This window comes from Notolabrus celidotus, chromosome 20 (genome assembly GCF_009762535.1).
Source record: "Notolabrus celidotus isolate fNotCel1 chromosome 20, fNotCel1.pri, whole genome shotgun sequence".
NCBI classification, from domain to species: Eukaryota; Metazoa; Chordata; class Actinopteri; order Labriformes; family Labridae; genus Notolabrus; species Notolabrus celidotus.
The window spans coordinates 29059934-29085877 of NC_048291.1; the positions used below are offsets into that span (position 1 = coordinate 29059934).

At 44.1% G+C, this 25944-nt stretch overlaps 1 protein-coding gene across 1 annotated transcript in view; it reads right to left on the bottom strand.

Annotated features, from left to right (window-relative positions):
- The window catches only part of LOC117831783 (coiled-coil domain-containing glutamate-rich protein 1-like), a 64588-nt gene that overhangs the window by 35314 nt on the left and 3330 nt on the right, over positions 1-25944 (bottom strand). The gene's annotated exons all lie outside the window — the stretch shown is intronic.

A 25944-nucleotide genomic window follows, 5' to 3' on the forward strand; every position in this document is an offset into this window, starting at 1 on the left:
TCTGGGTTACAGCAGCGCTGCAAAGATGTGGCCACTCAGCCGTCAATAATACATGCAGTGTAAGCGGTGGTGTGTGTGGGTGTGTAAACATACAGTTAAGTGCACAACAGGAAGGGCTTTGTGGGCGTTTAGTGTGTGTTTTTAAACGTGTGTGTGTGGATGTAAGGCTCTGGGTAATTAAAGGAGAGAGGTTTACAAACCAGGCAGACACCTGTTCACCTCACACACCTGAGCTCTGATCCTCATCGTACACTTTCAGTTCCTGATCGATGAGGAGAGAGTTGATGAATGTGTGACGTGTGAGGACAAACACAAAGTGAGAACATCTCAGGGATCGACTCCTGAGTCCTGAGATCATCCAGATGGCGGTCAGGATTAAGATAACGAACCTGTGAAACCGTCTGGGCTAATTCAGCGCCGTGTTTAATTCTGGAGCCGAGCTGCTGATCTGTTATTGGTCCTATACATAGCAGCATTATGATATTACTCTTCTATATTTAACTGTCAGAGGGCAGATTATGTGCAAACACAGGAGACCAGGAAATCTGTTCTTTGTTCCTCCTGCTGTCTGTGACAGTGATTACATAACCCCACCCCCCCCTCCTCCCCTCCCTTACATAAGTGTCATTAGTCAGCGGTAAATTTCAAACTGTTCAGATGTTTTAGAGAAGCGTTCTGTCTGCACTCCTGGTGGCCTTGATTCATCGTTCAAACATAAATACTTTTCAGTGATAAATCCTGGAGACGTTCTCTGCACAGAGAGGCGGTGCAGCACAAGTTTCAAACAGCGTCTGTTTACTTCTGTCACTTCTTCATAATGTTGGATAAATCTTAATGGAACTGGGAAGCTTAGAATATGTGCAGCTCTGTCCTGATATGCTGGTTGCAGAATCAACATCCAGAAGAGTGTGATTCAGTCTGAATCATGTGTTTTGGATGGGTTGGTACTTTGAGGACTTTGTTTTCTGGCATGCCAACAACAGCTAATGTCCAACAACTGTAAGTCATATTTTTTGGGGCTTTTACACCTTTATTTTAAAGAAGAGAGGACAGTGGATAGTGTAGGAAACTAGGAGAGAGAGTCTGGGAATGACATGTGCGAAAGAGGTCACAGCCTGGATTCAAACCCGGGCCACCCGCTGCATCGGCGTGCAACTTAACCATTAGGCTAAGTCTGCACCCCAACAACATTTTTGAATGTATTTCAGAAAATGCACGGATAATAAACTGAGGAGGCCAAAGGCTACAGTGTGAAGGGTGCCATCAACTCTCCAATAAAGGTGTGTCCTATCATCTGGAAAATGCCCCTAGTGGTAAAAGTACCAAACAGGAACTAGTTTTGGTTTTCAGAGGACTCAGGCCACACTGAAGTCAGATGGTCTGGTCTGCAGAGGACTTCCTGTTTGTGTAATTTCCTTACACTTAGTGCCACCCATGTTGCAAAGCAGCAGGTAGCTAGCTGTAGCTATCAGGTTATATTTTAAAGTTTCAAGGCGTCTTATTTCAACATTCGAATCACTCGCTCTTCCATTCAGTTGAACTAAATACTCGGCTGCTGGAGAGTCTTCTGATTTGGACTGCCGTGTAAACCATCTCAAGGTTTGTTGGGTTGCAACGGACGAACCCGATGCATCCTCTGCAGCCCAGAACAGTAGTGTGTATTCGTTAGCCACATTTAAGGATCCCTTAATGAAGGGGCTCCCAAAGTGGGGGTTGGCACCCCCTGGTGGGTCGCGAGGCACTAATGAGGGGTTGCAAGATGACTTCTGGAATGTTTGTTTTCCTTTTAAGTAGTCCAAAAGTGCATATTTTACCCATCATTGAAAAACATAATGACAGAAATAGAAGTTACATTTGAAATAAAAATTGTTTTCATTAGTTTTTTTGACTTTCTTTGTTGCTAGATGACTCCTGAGGTTAGTCAACAGGTAATTAATAAAAGCATCAGGAGCATCAGGTCAATTCATAACGGCACAGGAAACACAGCCACATGCATGCAGGCTATTTTCTGCAGACCAGCTAATTAAAATGTCAAGCAGCATTTCATCACTTTGAAGGACAGTTGGGGTCGCTGGTCTTTGGCACCTTTATTTTGGTGTCACGGTCTGAAATGTTTGGGAGCCCCTGCCTTAAAGCACCCTTCGAAGGACTCAGCTCTTGAATTGAGACGCAGCGTTCATGCTAATGACCATAAATCATATTTTGGTTGGTTAATGTTTTCAGCTGCACCAAGATAGCATGCACCAGGAATGCACCTCAATGTAAAGACCAATGAGCTAATGTGCAGGCAGTTATCTGTAAGTGCATTTGCTTCATTTGCAACTGCATTAGTTAGTCACTTGCAATGACATCTGCTATTCTGCATGAGGTTTAAAAAATCCCTGCGTCTCATATATCAGCTCCACAGATGTTAAATGTGTGTATTTACATAAAAGAGAATAAGAAGTAATCATAGTGGAGTTCTGTTAATCACTGCAGATTAATTTCCCTCCGTTTGGTAGGTTTCGTTAGCGTTAGCGTTAGCGTGCTCAGCTCTCGGGGGGTGAAGAGAGGAAAAAGCATCTGTCTCTGCAGCCCCAATAATCTGCTTTCTGCTCTCATTTTGTTCAGGTTTGGGACTTCTTAGACTCAATTCTCCGGCTACAATCCCCTCTGAGGGGCTGTCGCAGTGGGGATTTGTGAATTTGTGGCTCTTTCTCACGCTGCCAATCTCTCCCTCTTCCTATCGCGCTGAAAAATACTTATCTGCTGTTATTTACGATGTGTAGCCTCCGTCCTTTCGGCATGACCATGGATCACAGTCAGTGGAGGTAATGAACTGTCGCTCACTCTGGACAAAGAGACCGGATACTTGAAGGGAGAGGATTTTAAAAACATGTAAATAAAGACGTTTACTGGAGCATCAAAGCCTTGAAGATTCAGCAGAGGGAGCAGAGCGGCCTGATGCAGCTCTCTCATGGTTTCTGACTCCAGAGGAGAACAGAAGGAGGAGGATGCATACACACGTCTGTTTGACATACTGCTCCCTTTCTTGATCTTTGCTCGAGCTCCACAAGGAGCTCATGCGCTAAGCAGAAAAAGAACATCTGCTTTTTCCATCCTGAGTTCAGTTTATGTCGTTTCTCCTCACTGCTTTGACCCGTTCTGATCCCTGACTCCTGACTCCGCCGGGCTGAAACTGCCCAAAGAATAAAGTCAATCACGTCTGAATCAAACCGTCCTGGTTTCATTTAAAGGGGAGGTTGGGATCTCTCGCTCTAAGCTTCACACTGTGACTGCAGACAGAGTCAGACATGAGCGTTCTGGGATAAAGGGCGGAAAGTACATCTTAAACTTTGAAGAAAACCAATGTGAGGTTAATAATTCAATAACAAACTTGACTGAGAAGAAGAGCTGCATTAAAATAACTGTGCTATCAAAATCCCTGATCAATACATGAAAGATGTGATGATGAAGGGACTCAGGTGATGATGGGAGAGATGCAAAGAGAAAGAGTGAGATGATGACTGGAGGGTGAAAGATGAAGTGATGAGGACAAGGATGGAGGGAGGAGAGGAACAGATGAAAGTAGAGAGCATCCTCTTTGATCTGAATACGTACGTACGTTTATTCGTGCACGTGTGTCTTCCCCTCACCTCTCGAGCCTCCGTACGAACCCAGCCGCACGTGGAGGAGGTGTGTTAAATTTCATGCTATTGTGCGTGACTCGGTTAAAGAGTAACCGTGCGCTCTGAAGTGTGACGCCGCTAAATAGAAATTACCATGGGAACACTGAACATATGTCACGCTTCGCCTTATGAAAAATAAACTGGACACGAAACACCTGGAGGAAATTACCTGTGTGTTTAAAGTCAAGCTGCAGACCTACTACCTCCTGTCAGCCTGAGTGTGTGTGTGTGTGTCTTTGTCTGTGTGTGTGTGTGTGTGTGCATAACCCACACACTGAATATTTGTCTGCTGGCATAAAGAGGATCTCTAAAGTCAGAAACTGTTCCATGAAATATGTAATCATCATTTTGAGGACAGTGGCGAGGTCTCTGTGAAAGGAAGGGACAGAGAGACGTGTGTTTGGTGCAGAGGTGTTTGTGGACACGATGTCTCCTCATGACATACAAAATCAGAGACGATCAGTAGTCACGTTTACATGGACGACATTTCCTCCACATGATTGTGTGACATGCACAGAACATATCCTGTATGATAAATGGATGTAGTCTCTATGACGTCACCAATGTTTCTAAAGCAGATAGTCGGCGGGTGCCATATTAGAAATGCTGAACTCAACCTAACTTCAGTGGAGCTAGTGTGAGGTAAAGAGGCGGGCCTTTAGCCTCTCTCTCCAGCCACGCCCTTATTTGGGCAAAACTCGTAAGTTTAATATCTTCAAAACTAACGAGTTATAATAAATTCCCCTGTACAGTGTGTGCTGATAGAGAAATGAGCTCTTCAGACCTAAACTGTTTTTGAACCAGGCTGTAAACATGTTTATTTCTGCTGCAAAGATCATCTTCTTTGAATGGGTGTGTATGTGGTTTCCTGTGTTTCTGCAGCCAGCCTCTAGTGGACGCTCCAGGAACTGCAGTTTTTAGCACTTCTGCATGGGCTTCATATTTTAAAACAGGAGGTTGCTGCTTGGCATGACAGAGATGTTACTCTGCCTTGCAACAAACCTCAGTCAGACAATACTTTTGTTTGAACGTGAGTCCTGCCTGGGGTCATTAATCAGATTTGAGGGGGCCAAATCCACCTCTGGACACCCCCCTGCATGGTTGAGCTGTCCTCCTCTCCCTGTACATTTCATGTCTTTATGTCTGCATGAATGCAAACAGCACAGAAGACAGATGGTATCTTGCAACAGGCTGTAATTTGTCAGTAGACATGTGGACTGAAAGCAGGTTGTGCTAGCTCTGCTAATGGTAGCCACACTCTGCAAGTGTGTCCTCATAGACTCTGTGATCCCTCGTTAAGACGTGTTAAATAAATTGCACTCCAGTCTTTTCTTACATTTTGAAGCTTTCTAAATTTCCATTCAGACAATTAGGAAATAAGTAGCTTCAAGAACATTGCTAAACAAAACACTGTGAAAAACACACTAACACAGATGCTCATGCCTATGTGTAGTATTTTGAAACTGCCTGACTTTACACAGTAATGGATACTCACTCACGCACCCACACATCCATCCCTCTGTCTGTCTGACTGATCCTGAATTCTTTAGTCTGACAGCTGCGAATGCTATGATCCCAAACCCAGCACACACACACACACACACACAGAGAGAGAGAGAGAGAGAGAAAGAGAGAGACGCACACGTAGATTCGTAGACGTAGAGTCAGGTTTCAACCCCACAAGGGTTCAGATTATCAACGCGGCCAATTTCAGAGTCCCTTTTTAATGCAAATATCCTGAAGGGAATCAAATACAGTAAATGTTAAATCAATACAGAGTGAATAATTTGGGGACTTGTACACACTCACACTCACACTCACACACTAGAGAAAAACTGAATGATTGCAGGTGTCAGCCACAACAAGTCGCTGCATGTTAACACGGATCAATAACAGGCCTGTTAATTGACTCCATTACCTGGTGAGTGGCTGAGCCTCATGTTCTCATTCTGCTGCAATGTGATGCAAATGAAAGTAAATGTGCATCATGATTTATCCTTTAAATAAGTGTTTTAATTATTGCTTCATCCTTTATATGTATTTATAGGAGGCATTTATGTAGTTTACCTCCATTCTACTGCTCAAACAAACTGGGTTTAAACCTTTTCATGAAAATATCACGTCTTTGTGAAGTAAAACAGACACACCTAGCTTAACACCTGAGCTAACTAGCGTAATAAATGTATAGTCTTTGAAAAATTAAACACTTTAAAGATTATAAACTTCAAGTTTTATGTTGCATTTCCTTTAAATAAACACAGAGATGGTGTATTATATATTCTGTATGATAAGTTACCTTTCTCTTGTTTGAAATCCAAAACAATTATTCAAAACTCGTGTTAGCTTAACAACGCTAAACGTTATAATGTCTTAAATTGGAGGGAGTCTTTTTTTAATTCCTTCTTATACATTTTCCAAACCTTGTAAACAAATAAGGTCCAGTCTAGAGCTGTAGAAGTCTTTTTGTATGCTTATAATTTTCATTGATGTCTTAATTTTAATTAGCCAAAGTGGTTAGCCGGTGATTTATCTGAGCTAACGCCACAGCTAGCACTTTGTTTGGATTAGCTTGTATCTGATCAATAAGAAAGCAGACACACCTTAACAACTCAGACTCAGTCATTAAAAGTAATTACATTTTAGTGTCAGTAACTGCTTCATTAAGAGACTTTTCCCCACAGTAATTCTTTCTTCTTCATTGTTTTCTTTAGGGGGTGTTTTCATAAAGAAGGTGTTCTGAAAGGTAATGAGACCGTTTGTATCTCAGAGCAGCGGACTCAGAATCCTGCTCCTCTTGTTTAATGTCTTCATAATCGAGTCGTTTATATTCTTCTTTTTTTAAACTGTCAGCTCAGAGTAATAACAGGACTGAAGAGGAGCCTCTTTGATGCTTTTACTCTGGAGGACAAAGATCAAGGTTTCACTAACTGGACCGGACAAACCCGAGAGACCGATCGGTTCACCTGAGGGCGAAATATCCCTTTATCTTAATCTGCTCTTTCTCAGGACGGTCATCCTCAAATTATCATTTTCTCATTCTTTCCAGGTTATACCTTTTTTATTTTAAATTTATATTTATTAATTTCTAGTTTAATCATCAACCAAGAAGATGAGCTCTATTTTTTCTTCTTCTTCTTCTTCTTCTTCTTCTTCTTCTTCTTCTTCTTCTTCTTCTTCTTCTTCTTCTTCTTCTTCTTCTTCTTCTTCTTCTTCTTCTCCCTGGTCTTATATTTCCCCCCTTTACTTTTTGTGGTCTGCTTTGACTGTTAACTTTAACACTGAACTTTCTGTAACCTCCTCTTTAATTCTTTACCTTTTATTAATTTTGTCCTTGTTTGCTTTAATTTTCTGAAACCTGAATTTTTGTTACTGTCTTCCTTTTAGCTACTTTTCTCTCCTTATTCTCTTTTAATTTTTTTGCCATTATCAACCTCAGACAGTTATTTTTATTTTATATATCATTTATTATATTTTGCATTATCTCAATATATATATATATATATATTTTACAATCTTCAGTCCCATTTTTATCCATTGTTTTATACATTTCTATTCTGATTATCAGCAAAATCGTATTTGTCTTATTCAGTTCTTTTTCTCTCTTTTTTTCTAATTTTAAATGAAAATATAAACATTAAATACTTTTTAAAAATCTATTTTCTCCTTATTTACTATTTAAAAAATTCTATCCATGTTTATTTTTCCATTTCCATGTTTAATTCTATATTTTTTCATCCTATATTTAATTTATTGTTTTTTCCTCCACATGTTTATTTTTTTATATTTATCTTATTTTATTTTTCTCTCCATTTTTATCCTTTATTTTTCATATTTTCTCATTTTTATTTCCATTTGTTTTTATTTTTCCCTGTTTATAATTAACCATCAACAGGAACTGAATTTTGGTTTATTTTATTTCCCTGTTTATTTTAAATTTTCTCTCTTTTCATCTTTTTATTTATTCATTTATTTATAATTAAATTCATTCTTAGATCATGACAGATTTGTTTACACTTGACTGTCTCATCCTCTAACAGCATGTTTTGCATTCGCTTTTATTATTATTATTATTATTATTATGTTATTGTGACATTTTACCCTCAGACACACAAACAGAGGCTCCAGTGGGGATCTGGACATCTTGATAAGAACTCACAGTGACTGACGAGCGGCCCTGTCGATAATGGGCCTCAGAATTGGCTTCAATTTCACAGACGAACAACAATACAATAAAGAAGCTTCAGACAGGAACATCAGATTCAGTCAACACAGAATAAACGTTTAACTACGTGCCTGTCTGAAATGAAAACTATAACAACAGCCTTAGTCCTGGATGTTTTTCTTATACAAATGTCTGTTGAACAAGAATGGCGTTGATGAAGACGGTAAACTGGGAGAGGAGCATTAGCGGCTCTAAGCTCTTGAACTGGACGTGTGATAAAGAGATTTCTGCCCTCAAAGATTCCCAGCGCCGGACGCCGTTTGACAAACGATCTCTCTCCAGCCTGAAAGTGTCTGCAGCTTCACAGCAGGTTGTTTGCGAGGCGGCTCGATGTGACAGCTCGGACGGCTGCAGACAAAGAGAGGACACACGGAGACCGCCTCTCCTGTCAGACTGGCCCAAAGCATTTAGGAGACGCCGGAGTGACCCTTCCTTCTTCTTTTGTTGCATCATCCTTGCATCCTTTCCTCCCCTGAAGTCACCTTAACGAGTGAGGCGTGTAAAACTCTGATGTGTGATATAACATGATTCCCAAACAGGCTTCTAAACCCAGCTCAGATTTACAACGATCCACGACCAGGAGTGAGTGGAGCAGGTGATGTGTGTTAGTACTCACGGTGGTTATTTCCTGACTTTATGAGCCATAAAACTTCAGATTTACTACGAGGAGCATCATTAACCTGGCTCGGCTAGAACCTGCCTTACTGTGGATCTGATGTGTCCCTGGTCTGGGCTGGAGTTCTGGATCTGTTCTTGTTGTTTGGGTTTAGACTGACAGGTTAGTTAGTTGTTTTTGTTTGGCCTTAGAAAGAATATTTGTTATCCTTATTTATTGATCTGAACAGCACTCAGCAGTCCCCTCTTCAGTCCTCTCACCTCAACTTTTACCTCCTTTGTAATAAACAACTCCTTCAGCCTCTTCTTCTTCTTCCTTGTCTGTCCCCTCTTCCCTTAACGTGGCAGAAAGTGCAGGAAATGTACAAGTGTTGCTTGGCAACAGTCCAGTTCTAGTCAGGATGAAGATCAGCTTGTGATGACGGAGCCAAACCAATGATTACATAAAAAGAAATATTAATGTTGTTTATTACTTCTTCTTGTGTCTGCAGCTTAAAGAAATTAAATAAGACTGGAGGTTGTGCTGATGTGTTGAATATGAGCACAGCTGTGATCAGGAGCCATGCTTCAGGACTTCAGAGTAACACGTGTCCTCCACCAGATCCATACATCCTCTCTTGTTTTTTGAGAATGCAGCATGGAGCAGGACTGGAGCTGGAGTCATGTGACCGAGGTTTTCCCGTGGTAATCACTGAATCAAGGATTCTGGATGATTTGGGCTGTAAGAGTTTGGATACTGTGCAAGAAGAATCTGATGGTCTGCAAATCATTTAAAGTCTATATTTAATTGAAGTAGTGCAAAGACAACATATCAGATGTTTGAACATGTTTATGTTGTGTTCATCGGCTTTTCTTGTAAAAGTTAGTAAACCCAGGAGACCAGTGAAATGTTGTCCCAGTCTTCCCTGATAGAGGATTTCAGCTGCTCAACAGTTCAGGGTCTCCTTTGTCGTCAGGACTGCAGGCAGGCCAGTTCAGCACGTGGCCTCTCCTACTACAGAGCCATGCTGTTGTAATCCGTGCAGAATGTGGTTTTGCTGAAATCTGTAAGGTCTTCCTGAAGACATCATGGTCTGGATGGCAGCATGTGTTCCTCCTAAACCTGTAGGTATAGTTCAGCATTAATGGAGCCTTCACAGACGTGGAAGCTACCCATGCCATGGACTCTCATGATCCGCATACCATCAGGGACGCTGGCTTTGAACTGTGAGCTGATAACAAGCTGGGTGGTCCCTCTCTCCTCTTTCAGGATTTCCAAGAAGAATGTCAGACTTTGATTTGTCAGAAGTCCATCTTAAATGAGAAGTCTTTGGTGATTCTGGATCAGGTTTATGTATGGTTTCCTCTTTGCATGGTTCACATGCATTAGTGGATGCTGCTACATCCTGTCTTCACAGACAACAGCGTTTGGAAGGAAGTTAGAAGCCATGCAGTGATTTCCACTACAGAGTCATATCTTTATTTGTCTTGTTTAAGAGCTTGAATGATTTGCAAACCACCAACATAAACACAACCCGCCATCTTGTGAACAACAGGCAGCAGGATGAGTCATGACCACAACATTCATTTCACCATAGATGTGATGAGGTGTGTTTTATCAGCACAGACTTGTAGCAGCATTAACATCTCTCCCATCCTTCTGGGTTTCCCTTTCCTCTGGCAGGGTTTAACTTCTTTATTAATGTTTGGATTACCGGGGTCATAACAAGCTTTCCGCTGGCTGCTCTCTGAGATACCCCACATTACAATCATGTTTATCCAAATCAGATCTTTTTTAATATTGTTGCAAGCATAAGACCGCACTCATATACCGCCGCGGCCAACACCGGGCACGGTTCAGCGAGCAGAAACACTCATCGTCACATCTGTACGAGCGCAATTACACCAACACATCAACACTCATGTGGAGATACGGGCGTGTGGGCTTCGCCGCTCTGCACCGTGTCCGTGATTATTTCTGCGTGTCATGATTACTGTTCAATATGGAGATGATGCTGCCCGGAGGCTGCGTGATGTGTCACACACATCAATACATCACAGCGGCGTCTTATCCACCGACAGCCGAACATGAGGAGGGTGTTGCAGCGCCGAGAGGATGATAAACTCTGACTGCCTGCTTGTGTTGTACTCAGAGTTATCTGGTGTACGACTCGGGCTGCGGGGGCAAATGAAGGAGTTTTGCATATTTTTCTATCTAGGCCACAGGGAAGGTGGAGAGGGGGGGTAATGTGATTGTATGGATGGGCAGGAATCTGAGGAAGAGACAGAGATGAAGATGAAGAGAAAGAAAGCAGGAGATAAGAGAGAGGATGTATGCTACAGTATGAAAAGAGGGCAGACTGTGAAGCCTTCAAAATAACATCAATATTCAGAAACAGCATCAGGATGATCTGCAGGCTTGATTTCAGCTCTCCTCGTCTCTGTCGGCAACACTGCAGAGCAGGGAGGAGGACTTCTTCCTCTCTCTTCCTCTCTCTTCCTCTTTCATGTGTTCAGCTCTGTGGAATCCATAGATAACAGGCAACACACACACACACACACACACAGCATGCAGCACATGCAGCATGTGTGTGTCGCTGCGGCACACTCAGAGGTGAGCTTATTGGCGGTTTAGTATATTTCCAGGTTAAGTTCAGGGGAGGAAAAAGAGGGAGACAAATATGAGGAAGAGGAGGAAGAAGAGGGGGGGAGTTTGTTGCTATGCGACCAGTCTGCTGTGCTGTTTTTGAGAGCATAACCATCCACTCTGCATTGACTTAATGCATGCCTGCACACACACACACACACTCACAATCACATGCAAGCACCCACGCACATGCAGGGGACTGTGGGAATCTGCAGGGACACACACACACACACACACACACACACACACACACTGAGCGTCAGACACATTCAAACCCTCTCTGTCTCAGTGACGGGTTCACCGTGGTTGGAATAACGCCCCCTGTTGTTCCTGTGATGAAGTTCCCAGAGGGATAATAGCGCTGAGGAATGACCTCCGGCGTTTAGATTTAAGAAAAGCGTCACTCCGCTCTCATGCGACTAACCGAGAGAAATCATTCAAACTCATGAATAGCTCTCATTATTCATTCCTATATTAGCCTTAAACCCCACAGTGTGATCGAGGAGGAATAGCAATACCTTACATTTGCATGTCCTGAGAGTCTTGTAGCCTGAGTTCATTTAAACACACACACACACACACGCTCACACACACTCACACACGCTCGTACCTCCACACTAGCCCCCTGTGTGCTGTTTTCAGCATAGCTAATTGCTGTCATTGCTGCTGGTCACAGTTTCAGCCTGTTTTAACATCATGAAGTTGTTCATTTATGGAGTGTTATGAAACGGTTTAACATAAGAGATGATTTTATATGAGAAGATATCAAATCTGGTGCATCAAAGTAAAGACAGAGAGCGTCTGCAGAGACACGCCGGGTCAGACGGGAACATGTTTTCAGTCCTTCACGTCAAACACTGAAGAGGGACATTGTGCACGAGTGTGTTGAGTGTCTTCTTGAGCGAGCAGTGATTGTAAATTCTTTAAACTGTGTAGAGTGGAAAATTAAAAACTATAGAGTGATGTATTTATTTGCCCTCGTGTCGCAGTATGATGATGAAAGACATGCAATCAGACCCAACAGACGTCAACAAACATGTCAGCTGTCATCTTGACATGTGCACAATAAATATAAACAATAGTCGCCATGTGTGTCACAACTTCACTCCACCAGATCTCAGCTCTGATAATCTGGAGCGTCCACAGCAGATACGCAAGACTTCTATTAGGAAGTCAGACCCTGATACAACATCATGACATCCAGATTTGGATGTTCAAACCATGTGGCAACCACAGAGAATTGAAGCCTATGCGAAAGTGCTAAAAACTGCAGTTCCGGGGCACTGGTGGTCTAGCGGTCTAAGCGCCCCACATACAGAGGCTACATTTCCTGCATGTCGTCCCCGACTCTCTACTCCACATGTCTCCTGTCTCTCTTCAGCTGTCCTATCTAATAAAGAGCAAAAGTCCCCAAAAATATAACTTAAAAAATGATAATAATAAACTGCAGTTCCTCAAGTGTCCACTAGAGGCTGGCTGCAGAAGCACCAGAAAACACATACACACCCATTCAAAGAGACGATCTTTACAGCAGAAATAAACATGTTAACAGTCTGGTTCAAAAAACAGTTAAGGACTGAAGAGCTCATTTTTCTATTAGCACACACTGTACGGGGTGATTTATTATAACGCTGCAGTTTAGACGATATTAAATGTACAAGTTTTGCCCTAATAAGGGCGTGGCTGACTTGATTGACAGGCAGGAACACTGTAGGTGTTAGCGAGGAGGCTAAAGGCCCGCCTCTTTACCTCACACTAAGTTTGGTTGAGTTCAACATTTCCAATATGGCTGCCGCCGCCGATCTGCTTCAAAACAGCGCTCAGGTGTCCATTATTTATACTGTCTATGGTTCAACCCAAGCAGCAACCTTCGGCCCTGAGAATCAAAGCCTATGCAGAAGTGTTAAAAACCGCAGTTCCTGGAGCATCCACTTGAGGCTGGCTCCAAAAGTACCAGAAACCACACACACACCCATTCAGAGAAGGCGATGTTTACAGCCTGGTTCAAAAAACAGTTTAGGTCTGAGGAGCTCATTTCCTTATCTTACGAGTTTTGCCCAAATAAGGGCATGCCAGACTTGATTGACAGGCGGGAACACTAGCTGTTAGCGAGGAGGCTAAAGGCCCGCCTCTTTACCTCACACTAGATCGACAGAAGTTAGGTTGAGTTCAGCATTTCCAATATGGCACCCGCAGACGATCGGATGAATCAGGCACAAATCTAGCATCAGCATTTCCCAAAACGTTCGTGTTTTCATCCACATGAAAACGACAAACCTGAGTTTTAAAAAATCTCCACCTTGGACGGCGTTTTCTAAAAGTTTTCAGTAACTTAATACTCTGTTTACATGTGGACTTAGGAACAAAACAGAGAGACTAAACTAAGTTTTCAGAAACATCCTGAGACGTGTAGACAAGGATGATTCTGTAAAGTATAATCTGAAGCTGAGAGACAAACCGTAAATCAACAATGTGTCCAAAGACAATCATCTTAAACACAAAGGAGCAATAGTAAGTGATCATAATGTAATATATTTGGTGTTTTGGGGTCCTTAAAAGGTCATAGAACTCCTGAATCTCTGCCTGGAGTCGACGGTCGGCCTCCACTCCGAGCAGACGTTTCTCAAACAATTAAAGACGCTATCTGAGACGACAAATCACATACCATTCCCATTTTCAGAGATGTTTGAAACTTCCTGCAGAGGATCCTCTGTGGTGTTGGAAGTACATTTTAATGACTCAGGCAGAAGGCATTAGGCTAACCATAAAAAGGAATGAATTAGCTGTCATAACACCACATCAAAGCACATTAGCTGAATATTTAGCTGCCTCTCATGACCCAGTCAGCTCCCATTTGATTATTTCTGCGGTTTCAGAGCGAGTCACATGGTAAAGGCATACATCTTCAAAGTGTTTGGAAGTTTTGATCTGTTTTGTAGCGCTTAATTAAACACAGTGTGAACACAGAGTCGTGAACAAACACAGCGTCAGAGCTTTTCTTTGTCTCTCTGCCGTCTCATCGCACGGAGCCGATGAACCAACACTTTCTCTTCCTGCTGAATCTGGATCAGATTCTTCCCTCCATCCAGTCTTCAGCCTCTACATCCAACATCTAACCCTTCTCCCTTCACCCTCCTCACCCGCCTCACCCCCTCCTCCCCCTCCCCTCCAGTATTGGTCTTCAAAGCAGCAGGCAGAAGTCTCCAGCAGCTCTGCAGCTCTTGAAATATAGATTTTATTGCCTGTGGGACCCTGCCTGCTGCTCTGTACATCTCTAACACACACACAGATACAGCTGTATGTATGTGGGTTCCCTCGCACACACACTCACACACACACACACTCTCACACTCCAGTTTCCCTCAGTGTCTTACACACACAGACACAGAACATCTTTCATTCCTCCATACGTCCTTTTGTAATAAAGTTTGTAGTGTTGCAGAGCTTCGATGTTAGAGGAATGAACTGATGATATCTTCCTCCCCTCCTCCTCTCTCCTTTACGATCTCTTCCTCCATCATGGCGGCTGAATGCTTCATGTTTTTTTTAGTTAACTGTTGGTTTAACTGACTGTTTTTATGGAGTTATTAAATATGAAATATGTTGTTGACACTACAGGAACCCTGGCTTTGGATGGAAAATAAACCTTTAAGAGTCATCGTCTCTTACCCCAGAGCTGTGCATGAACACATTCATCGATCGCAAAGACCCAACATCAAGACCGGATCAGATCCAGTCCCCTCTCACAGACAGGACTCAGTCTGATCTCATCTTAATCCACCATGAGCAGAGCACTTTGCAGCATTTAGCAAGTTACAGTGGCAAGGACAAACTTCCTTTAACAGGCAGAAACCTCCAGCAGGACCAGACTCATGTTAGACACACATCTGCTGAGACCGTGTTGGAGAGAGGGATAGAGGGTTAAAGGAGGTAAGGAGAAAGGAAAGGAGGATGAGTTAAAGGAGGCAAGGAGAGAGGAGAGGAGGGTGAGACAAAGGGAGGTAAGGAGAGAGGAAAGGAGGGTGAGGCAAAGGAGGAAAGGAGATAGGAGAGGAGAGTGAGTTAAAGGAGGTAAGGAGAGAGGAAAGGAGGATGAGTTAAAGGAGGTAAGGAGAGAGGAAAGGAGGGTGAGTTAAAGGAGGAAAGGAGAGAGGAAAGGATGATGAGTTAAAGGAGGAAAGGAGAGAGGAAAGGAGGATGAGTTAAAGGAGGTAAGGAGAGAGGAAAGGAGGATGAGTTAAAGGAGGTAAGGAGAGAGGAAAGGAGGATGAGTTAAAGGAGGTAAGGAGAGAGGAAAGGAGGATGAGTTAAAGGAGGAAAGGAGAGAGGAAAGGAGGATGAGTTAAAGGAGGTAAGGAGATAGGAGAGGAGGGTGAGGCAAAGGAGGAAAGGAGAGAGGAAAGAAGAATGAGTTAAAGGAGAAAGGAGAGGAGGGTAAGGATAGAGGGAGATGAAGAGAGAGAGAGATGATAGTGGGGAGACAGATAGTAGTAGTTGTAGCAGCTGGAGTCTGGACCGCGTCCACAGCAGCAGAGATCCAGAGGAACCTACGAGACAAGGGAGCTCAGGGACTCCAGAAAGGTCTATGGTTAGTAACTTTAATGGGACAGGAAGAGTTAAAGTGAGAGACAGGCAGAGAGAGGAGAGAGAGGGAAAGACAGGATACCAGTGTGTCAGTCTACGCCTATAGCAGCATAACTAAGACCTGGTCCAAGCCTGATCATCAGGCAATGAGCATCCCTGGAAATTTCAAGATGAGGTCTGAACTTTCACGACATGTCTCAGGGTGATGAGTTTGTGTAAAAATAGCTCCTTATAGATATACCTGCAGGTGATTCAGAGATGTTACTTTAAAACAGCAGGATCAGACACGCCTCTGATCAAACCTGAAACACATGATCAGGTGTTAGTGAGTAATCCAGTCGTATCAGTTCATAGTTTCTTCTTCCTCACTGTAAAACTGTAACCTGAAAAAGAGAGAGAGCAGTTCTCTGAGGAAGACTGCTTTCCTCTTTTCACTCCCTCACCGTTCAGTCTGGGCTTACTAACAAACTGTCACAAAATATTAAGTATGACAAGCGTAATTCGGTGAGTCATGTTTATCTCATTTTCAGCCGGCTGCACTCGCAGAATAGACTCAGAGAAGTGAGACGTGCTGATGAAGGTTAATGTTTCAAACTGTGTGTGAGTAATGGTCCGTGACCGAGGGTTCATAGATTCAGCTCCTAAGAGGAAGCCCCGACACTTAACCTGCTGCCCGGGCGCCGCGGGGGTGGAGGGAATACAAATGTGAGCGAGGACGCCGAGGGGGGGAGAGGTAACAAAGCGTGTCATGTGAGTGAAAAGAAACAAGAGAGACGAGTGAGAGGATGGGATGGAGGGATAAAAGAGGGAGGCTGTTAGAGGACAGGTGAGCAGGCTGAGCTGGACGGGACATTGTGATGATTATTAAAGAGCCTGACACCCGCTGAGCGCCTTCACAGGGTTTCCACTTATCTGGTTAATTAGATCTCCTCTTTAAACCTCCCCAAATAAACGAGGGAGAAGGAGGAGGGGAGTTTGACACTGATACAACCCTGCTGCTGTTCCATCTCTTTAATGTCTTGTGAGCACGTTCGTTTAAATTCAAGCACAAGACATGTACGAAAAACAAACCTCACAGAGATGGTGTCACACTTTGATTACTGTCCTGTGATTCCTCCCCTTCCTCCGTCACTGTCTTCATGCAGCTTCTACCTGTGTAATGATATCTGATGAATTCAGCCTGTCCTACAGTCTGCTGCAGACGCTTCTCGATCACTCTAATGAGCTCCTCCTGTTTGAATCCGTCTCTTACTTTGCCTCTGATTCCAAACTGTGCAGAAAGTTGTTCTTTAAATCGTCTAAAGCTCAGTTTAAACTCTGCGTCTGCAGGAGAGGAAGATTTTGCATGATTTAAACTCAGTGACCAGAGGGTGAGAAGGTCAGATCTGTGTGGAAATAAACAGACCTCCTATATTTAGTTGCAGGAAAGTCTGCAAAGCCTGGAAGGACATCAGCTTGGGATGTTATAGAAAACCATGATGGACTCTCTATGCACAGAATTTCACAAGTTTTCTGTCCTCACGTCACGTGGGATGAATGTCACAGTTTGGAAAGCTAGTTCGACTGCTGAATGACGTTTCTAAGTTTTATGCAAGTACAGAGTCTTACAAAGACAGATGCAGGACGTGTTTAATGCCAGTAGGTTATCGGCATTTATGAATCAGGTTGTATGATTTAAACTGATGAAATGACCAATAGGGTTGCACGGTGGTGCAGTGGGTAGCGCTGTTGCCTCAAAGCTAGAAGGTTCCTGGTTGTAGTGCCCGGTCGGGCAGGTGCCTTTCTGTGTGGAGTTTGCATGTTCGCCCCGTGCATGCATGGGTTCTCTCCAGGTACTCCGGCTTCCTCCTTCAATCCAAAGACATGCTCACCAGGTTGATTGATCACTCTAAATTGCCCGTAGGTGTGAGTGTGTGCATGAATGGTTGTCTGTCTCTCTGTGTTAGCCCTGTGATAGGCTGGCAACCTGTCCAGGGTGTACCCTGCCTTCCACCCGAAGCCAGCTGGGATAGGCTCCAGCCCCCCCGTGATAAGCGGTCAGGATAATGGATGGATTGATGGATGGATGGATGGATGGATGGATGGATGGATGGATGGATGGATGGATGGATGGATGGATGGATGGATGGATGGAATGACCAATAAAAGTTGCTTTCTTTACTTATAAACAAGCGTACACATCGGACACGGTAGCTCGCAGTATGCAAGCTTCCATTACATACAGAGAAGAAGAACAAGCACAGCTGCAACAAACTGGTGAGAGTAAAAATGGCGTCGCCTGTGTGGATGTTTTCACTGTTTCAGCAACTTGTAAAAACATGTGACCATAAGTATTCAGGGAAGAATAAAAGTCCTTTAGAGTCACCTGAGATGTCGTCATCCTGATGGAGATGCTGTGCAGAGAGCTGAAGCAGCAGCTAGCATTAGCACCAATAAGATAGCGAGTGCTGTAGTGGTGTTTTGTGAATTGCAGGAAGTTTACTGTGACAAAAATCACGTTATGAGCCACTTCTTTTTAGAGGTAGCAGACCAAAGATTCCAGCAGCTAGCGGTGTGTTTGGAAGAGTATCCTGAGTCTCTACTCCTCTGCAGACGTGCCCCTACCTGCCCTGATCCACAACAACACGACGTACAGCAGGATGGATGTCTTTAATAAGTTAACTCGTTTCTAGTTGAGGGATGTTTTAATGAGTTACTGAAAGTCCTCTTCATGATGGTGAGAGTTTCTCTGGGTCTCTGTTAGCGTCCTTTATTGTTTGTAAACAGGAAAACCATCCTCAGACAGCACAGCGCTGTGGTTGGATGAAACCTCTCAGTTTGCTGCCACAAAAACTCGATTCTGCATTTAGCTGAGAGTGAAATCAGCTACCAGGGGAGCAGCGGCTCCACTGCTGGAAAAAAGAGGCATCTTAGTTCCCAGACAGCATCAACCTCATGTCTCTGTCCCTGAGTTCCTGCTCTGCCCGCAGGCAAGGCAACCACATCGCTCTGCAACCTCTGCTGCCGTCCTTCCCCGGGTATGAGAGGAGGAGGAGAGCGAGGGGAGGCGAGGTGGAGAGGGTAAAATCTGAGGAAGCTAGAGGCTTTAAAAAGGTTGCTGTTGTAAAGAAGATAAGTAAGGTGAGCCGAGGAGGGAGAGGAGAGACTGAAGCAGAACCAGGACACGGAGAGTCTGGTTTGAAGAGCTCAGAGGGGAGGAGGAGGGGGGGTTTCTTTAGATGGAGTGAGTCTTAAAAGGTCAACCTGGTCTACCAAGCTCTCCACGCAGGGAGGAAGAAGTCACGATGCTGCTGGCACGGCTTCAAAGACGACACCATCAAGATCTTTTGATGCGTTTCAGTCATAGAGTCTATAAATAATGGACTCGGCCATCGTGACGTCACCGACTGTAGACTTTGCTCTGAAGGCCGTACGTTTGGCGATGACCACGAGATGAGAGGGGGGCGGGCGCCGGACAGAAACTCACCGTCTTCTTCTGCGTCACACGTTGTCGGCAATCACCTTATCTCTTTATAAAACTCACTTTCATCTATCAACTCCTCCGTCATGATTTTTGCACCAATAGAAGCCACACACTGCATTAAAGGAAAGCTAGCTAGCTGGTTACTGTGTCCTATTCTTCTGCTGCCGCTGCTTCTTCATCGTCTTCCTTCTGTTTTACGGCGAGTGGCAACAAGCTTGAAGAACTACTCCAGCCTTTGCAGCTAGCTTGTTTGCATCCATATCCAGAGAGTCAGGTAAACGCTGCAGCTTGCTATCTGCTCTAATGGAAGAAGGCAACAACAACCCTGAACAATTCCCAACATGCACCAAAACCACAAACACAGCCAAGAGGTTCAATTCAGAGACATTAGGTGATTCCAGGAGCGTCGTGGCCTAGTGGTCTAAGCGCAAAGGCTTTATTCCTCATTGCAGAGGTTGCTGGTTTGACTTCCAACCATGACCATTTGCTGCATGTCTTCCCCCGCTCTCTACCCCCCACATCTTCTGTCACTCTTCAGCTGTCCTATCAATAAAGGTGAAAATGCTCAATAACATAAAATAACAAAAGATAAATAAATTAAATGTAGGAAGTTATTTTCTCTCAAACAATGGCTTACTTTCAGCCTCACAGTGTATCTCTTAAAAGAGGAGGATAGGTCAAAAACAAACTGTAGAGCAGTTTGTTTTAAATCTAAAGTCAAGATGAGCAGTTTAATATTCAGCCTGATGGGGCATGACTCACTTTTGGAGCCAGCCTCTAGTGGCCACTCAGTGGAGTTGCAGTTGTTGGTGCTTCCACATCCCTCAGGCTGTTTAATCAGCACTAATGTATTCCTTCCATCCTTGTTCTGTTCCTCCACTCAGGTCAGGTTTCAGTCCTCTGAGCTGCTCTATCGGTTTCCCGTTAGTGATCTTTGAATTAAGCTTTTTCCTTTAAATGTTGAGCTGAGTGAGAAAACAAGCTGCAGGCGGCTTCATGGAGAGTAAAGGTGCAAGAGGAGTGTTCAGTGTTGCAGGTTAAAGAGTCACGTCTACAGATAGATCAGATTTGAATAAAGTGTGTCCTGCAGAGTCAGAAATGACCTCAGTGTTTAAATCACTCTGCTCTTCAACAACACTGACGATGACTCAAAGATAAACCCTCTTTAGTGACCAGCTGCTGTCTGAGCTCACACTTTTATTTAGCTCCGTCATCATCCGCATGAAGTCATCTCTCTGTCTTTTCTTTATGCTTATAAAGCTTCTCCTCCTTCCTCTGCTTCATTACTTAAGAACAGCTCAGCAGAACGCTGCAGAGACTCGGCTCTCGGTCTGGCTTCAGTGATTCTGTTGATGATTAGAAATAGGTCGGAGAGCAGAGGGCCAAAGAGGTGCTGTGATCTCCTCATACTCCTATATATCCCCCTCTGCTAATCCTCAACATCTGCTCCGACACCTGGAACATTTCTGGAACACATCTGACTTGCTGATTGAGCAGCGGTACACCTGGTCAAAGTGGTCAAAGTGAAGAATCCACAGGAGGGAATAAGTGAACCTGGAAGTGATTTATGACGTATTTAACCCTCTAACTTCTGATGAGGTCTGCAGAGAACTGTTGGTAAGGTGTCCATAACCAGGCATTCACGGCCATAACAGTCTGATATACATCCATAAATCCTCAGTGGACACGTGTAACATCATTATCTCTCATACTGTGGTCACTCGTCACAGGAAGGACTGTTTATTCTGCTGCTGTGAGCGGAGAGTCTCACGTGTGTCTCGTGCACAGAAGAGAAGGTGATTTTTCCCATGAGCTGCACACATCTTGGCCAAATGATACATAGCGGTGTGTTATATCTACTAAACTCGTGCAACATCAGGTTACAGGAAATATGTGGTCTTGTGCAATCTCCCTCTCCCTTTGCATCAGTCTCTGTGCCCCTCTCTCTCCTCAGCTGAGATTGAGATTTACCTTCTGCATGCAGAAAGCTTCACAATGATGGTTTACCTCATAGCTCCATGAGGTTGAAACAGTATGCATAAGCAGTTAAGGTATGTTAAGGTATGGAGCTGCCGGCCTGAGTGATTATTCGTCACCTTTTCTTCTGCATCAGGTAGACGGAGGTCGACACAGGATGCCGTGAGGCGTACACTCCCAGCTGTTATCTGTAGCAGCTTCTGTGTCGCCTCAGGGGGAAGCAGAGATTGAATTGTGGCTTAAGATAATCTGGGTTCCAAAAAGCACGGCTGAACCTTCACAGAGAGGTTAAAATACCTTCATATGCTTCTCCAAACGTCACTGAAAAGGTGTTCGGACGTGCTCCTGCTGTGCAATTTCAATCCCATCTCTCCACTTCCCCTCCGTACCCGTGAGCCCATGAACGACTCCTAACCCTCATTTAACCAGGCGAGCTGTTTAGAGCGGCGCTCTTATTTACAGTAGCAGCCTGGGGGAAGTAGACTCAAAGGAGGGGGAGTCGCTCACATTCAAACCCTCATCAGGAGGCAGTTAAGTGCTGCAACGCGTTCACAGTCAGGGGTTCAGCAAGCTTTTTTTCTGGAACAACGGGGGGGCGTGTGAAAAGCTTGTTTGATAATTTGACTTGAACACACGACTCGTGCTGGATACTGCGTGCGCTTCAATGAGGGGAGTCTAGACTCGTCTGTGCAGAGATTAGAGGGCTGATGAATGATCGGTCATGAAGAGTAGATGATGGGATGATGATATGTGACTGCTGCAGCTTATCTACATGATCTTTACAAAGCTAGCACTTAAAAACTGAACTAAAGACAACAAAAACATCACAAACTCTTTATTAGGGTTGTAAATAAATCAGATATAACCTCGTGTTTATCATGCCTCTAAAATAATCCTGATGATATCTTGATACTTTGAATAAAAAAACACTTTCAGTCAAATGAAGGAAAGGTAAGATGAGAGTGGAGCAGCATGTCACTTCATAAACCTCTTACATGTCATCATACATGGCTGATGATTGTGCTAAAGGCTAGCTAGCTGGTTACTGAGTCTTCTTCTGCTGCTGCTTCTTCAGTTCCCCTTCTTTTATGGCGGTAGGCAACAAACGTAAATAACCACTATCCCTACTGTCAAGAAATTAGTTCCACAAGAGAGCATGCAGAGGATCGGACACGGATCTGGTGGAAGTTACCTTGTGTTAACTTCCACTGGATCCGCTCCGTTACACAAGACTTCTATTGTTCCCGGATGCCGGAGCACGATGCTTCAATCTCAACAGAGCAGATGGAGCGGGACAGGAAGTCAGGTTTCACCAAATCCAAATGAAAACATCCGGTTAATTTTCAGAATCAAACACTCTGTGTTATCACCAGATCGTATTTCACTTAACTACAACAACAAACCAAAGTCATGATGAGCGGAGCCAGGCCTGGAGTCAACAGGTCAGAGGTTTTCAGAGGACCAGAAAGACAACATGGATGAGGAGGAGAGGAGGAGGAGGAGAAGACCTCGGTCACATGACTCCAGCTGACCCAAGGTCCTGCTCCAGACCGCAGCTGATCAAGGACGGACCGGATACAGATCAAGTCTGATGAACCAGTCCTTCTCTCTTCTCTCAAAGTCAGAGGTGCTTAAATTTAGGAGCTACTCTACCTAGCAACTTCTGAGTCTCTCCTCAATCGTCTGATTGGTTGCAGTGCTCAGAGGTATTTTGATCCATGTCTGTTGGAGATCAAATTCAAACTGGGACATTTTAACATTCCTGCAGTGCTGTAGGACTTGAGTCTTGAACTTGGACTCAGGACTTGACTGTGTTGACGGACGAGAGAGCATGGAGCCGGATCGCAGTGGATTGGAGAAGGACCGGGGACACGCATCTGGTGGAAGTCCTGGGTATGGCAAGAGAGGCTGACCTTACCTGTAGCGGCTTCCCTTCCCTCACGTCAACAGCCTGGAGTCAACAGGTCAGAGGTTTTCAGAGGACCAGAAAGACAACATGGATGAGGAGAGGAGGAGGAGGAGAATCCATGATTCAGTGATTAATGCGGGGAAACCTCGGTCACATGACTCCAGCTGTCCGGCGGTCCTGCTAGCGGGTAGCAGCGGATCGGAGACGGACCAGACACGGATCTGATGGAAGTCCCGTGTTAAGTACGCAAGTGTTCCTTAAAGAGCGGGGTCCTTGGCTATTTCTTGCACAGCTGCAAAAAGCTGACGAGAGACTAAAGGATGGCGTCACGTGTGTTTGTGTTTCTGACTCAGAACATGTCCAGTTTATTAGCATTAGGGTCGCCTTGAAGAAGTCTGTTCTTTAACACACATTCAGCATGATCTTACAGACTTCCTGAAGCTGTTGTTGGTGCATCTTACATCCTGTATATCTTTTATATTCAGTATCTATTCATGTTCTGATTTCCTGGCTGCTGCTCAGGGTCACCCGTCTACCTTCTAATCACCGTCACATTAACGATGAAGTCGTTAACCCCTCGGTCTTTGGAGGAACAGATGGATGAGTGACGATAACAGATGCTTTCATACACATTCGAATCGCTTACTAACCAAGTCCTCCATCTATTAATCATTAATCCAGTCACCTACTTTACGAGGTACTGGGTTTGTCCTACTTACTCAAAGCACACTGACATGCAGACCACACACACACACACACACACACACACACACACACACACACAGGAGTGTTTTACTGTTAGCTGGTTAACATTCATCCCTGGTAGCATTTCCCTGACAGAGACAGAACCCTGATATGACTGAGAATGATTCGCCGTGTGTGCAGCATGTTCGCCGGCTCAGTGTGTGTGTGCATCTGTGTGTGTGTGTGTGTGTGTATCTGTCACAGATAATCTCCAATAAAAAGTCAGCGTCTCTTTGCTTACTGGGAATAAACGTCTCCAACAAAAGTTTAATCAAAGGAAGTAATGACTCAGGTAAACAGAGTCGCGCTCTCTCTCCGTGAGATCGTGTCGGAGGGAGCGTCAGCAAACGAGGAAACCAAAAGGAGGTCAGGTGAAAGTGTCATCGATTTATGACTGGCGTCTGAGGAAGAGAGATTGCATTTATTATGGAAGCCCATTAGTGATGTGTTCATATCTGTATGTGTGTGAGGAAGAAGAGAGAGAGAGAGAGAGAGAGAGAGAGAAGGGGTGGAAGAGGGACAGAGCGTCATCATTTATACGGCTCCTCCATTAGCCTGAGTGCTTCCTTGACAACATAATGGCTGTCGCCCAGACAACAGGGTCACCGTAGTTATGAACACAACCGGCAACTGCTAATGTCAGTGGAGCAAAGTGGGTCCCAGAGTCCCACATGGATGGAGCACACACACACACACACACACACTGTTCGGGCAGGGCAACTCCTCTGGATTTGAGAGGTTTTTGAACCAATCAATAATGAAAGATGGGATGATGGGAAATGAGAGAAAGAGAGAGGCGGCGTGGAGAAAGGGTGAGTGGTTGAAAATGAGAGAGGCGGAGAGGCGTCCCACGAGGTTTGCGTCCTCGTACGATGGAGTTATATCGGCCCTCTTTCATCAAAACGCAGCTCTGCGGTTTGATCGTCTCTTCCATTATGAACCGAAGGACTCAGAAGTGCTCGAGATGTTTTTGTTATCGCGCTCATTTTTACTGTAAGTTGGGACAAATGGATTCTCAAGTATCAGGAACCATGTGGTGAGGGGGGGGGGGTACAAAGAGACGTAGGAGGAGGAAACTCTGAGGAAAGTTTGTTTTGTGGACGGACTGGACGATGATCTGTAAACTTCCCCAAATGATTCTGATGCTACTTAGACTGCTATAGGCTTAGACTGACACACTGGGATCCAGTCTTTCCCTCTCTCTCCTCTCTCTGCCTGTCTCTCACTTTAACTCTTCCTGTCCCATTAAAGTTACTAACCATAGACCTTTCTAGAGTCCTGAGCTCCCTTGTCTCGTAGGTTCCTCTGGATCTCTGCTGCAGATTCCTTTTTTGGGGTCTGTTATTCATCCTTTCTTTCTTTCTTTCTTTCTTTCTTTCTGTCTTTCTTTCTTTCTTCCTTTCCTTCATTCTTTACTTCTGTCTTTCTTTCCTTCCTTCCTTCCTTCTTTCATTCTTTTTCCTTTCATTCCTTTTTTCTTTCTTTCTTTCTCTTTCGCTCATCCCTTCTTTCTTTGTCTTCTTTCTTGATATTCCCTCCTTTCTTCTTTCTTCCTTTTATTCATTTTCCTTTCTGCTTTCTTTCCTTCTTTCTTTCTCTCTATCATTCCTTCTTTCCTTTCATTCCTTCTTTCTTTTTTTCTTTCCTTCCATGTTTCTTCATCCTTTATTTCTCCTTTTCTCATCCCGTCCTTTCCTTTTGTCCTTCCTTCACCATTTATTCTCCTCTTTTTCTTTCTTCTGGTCTCCCTCTCTTTTCTCTTATTCCTTTTTCCTTTCATTCCTTCTTTCTTTCTTCACTTCTCTCTTTGTTCTTTCCATGTTTCTTCATCCTTTATGTCTCCTTTTCTCATCCCGTCCTTTCCTTCTGTCATTCCTTCACCATTTATCCTCTTGTTTTTCTTTCTTCTGGTCTCCTTCTCTTCTCTCTTTTCTTAGACCTTTCTGGAGTCCCTGAGCTCCCTTGTCTCGTAGGTTCCTCTGGATCTCTGCTGCTGTGGACGTGGTCCAGACTCCAGCTGCTACAACTACTACTATCCGTCTCCCCACTATCATCTCTCTCTCTCTTCATCTCCCTCTATCCCTCTCTCCAACACGGTCTCAGCAGATGTGTGTCTAACATGAGTCTGGTCCTGCT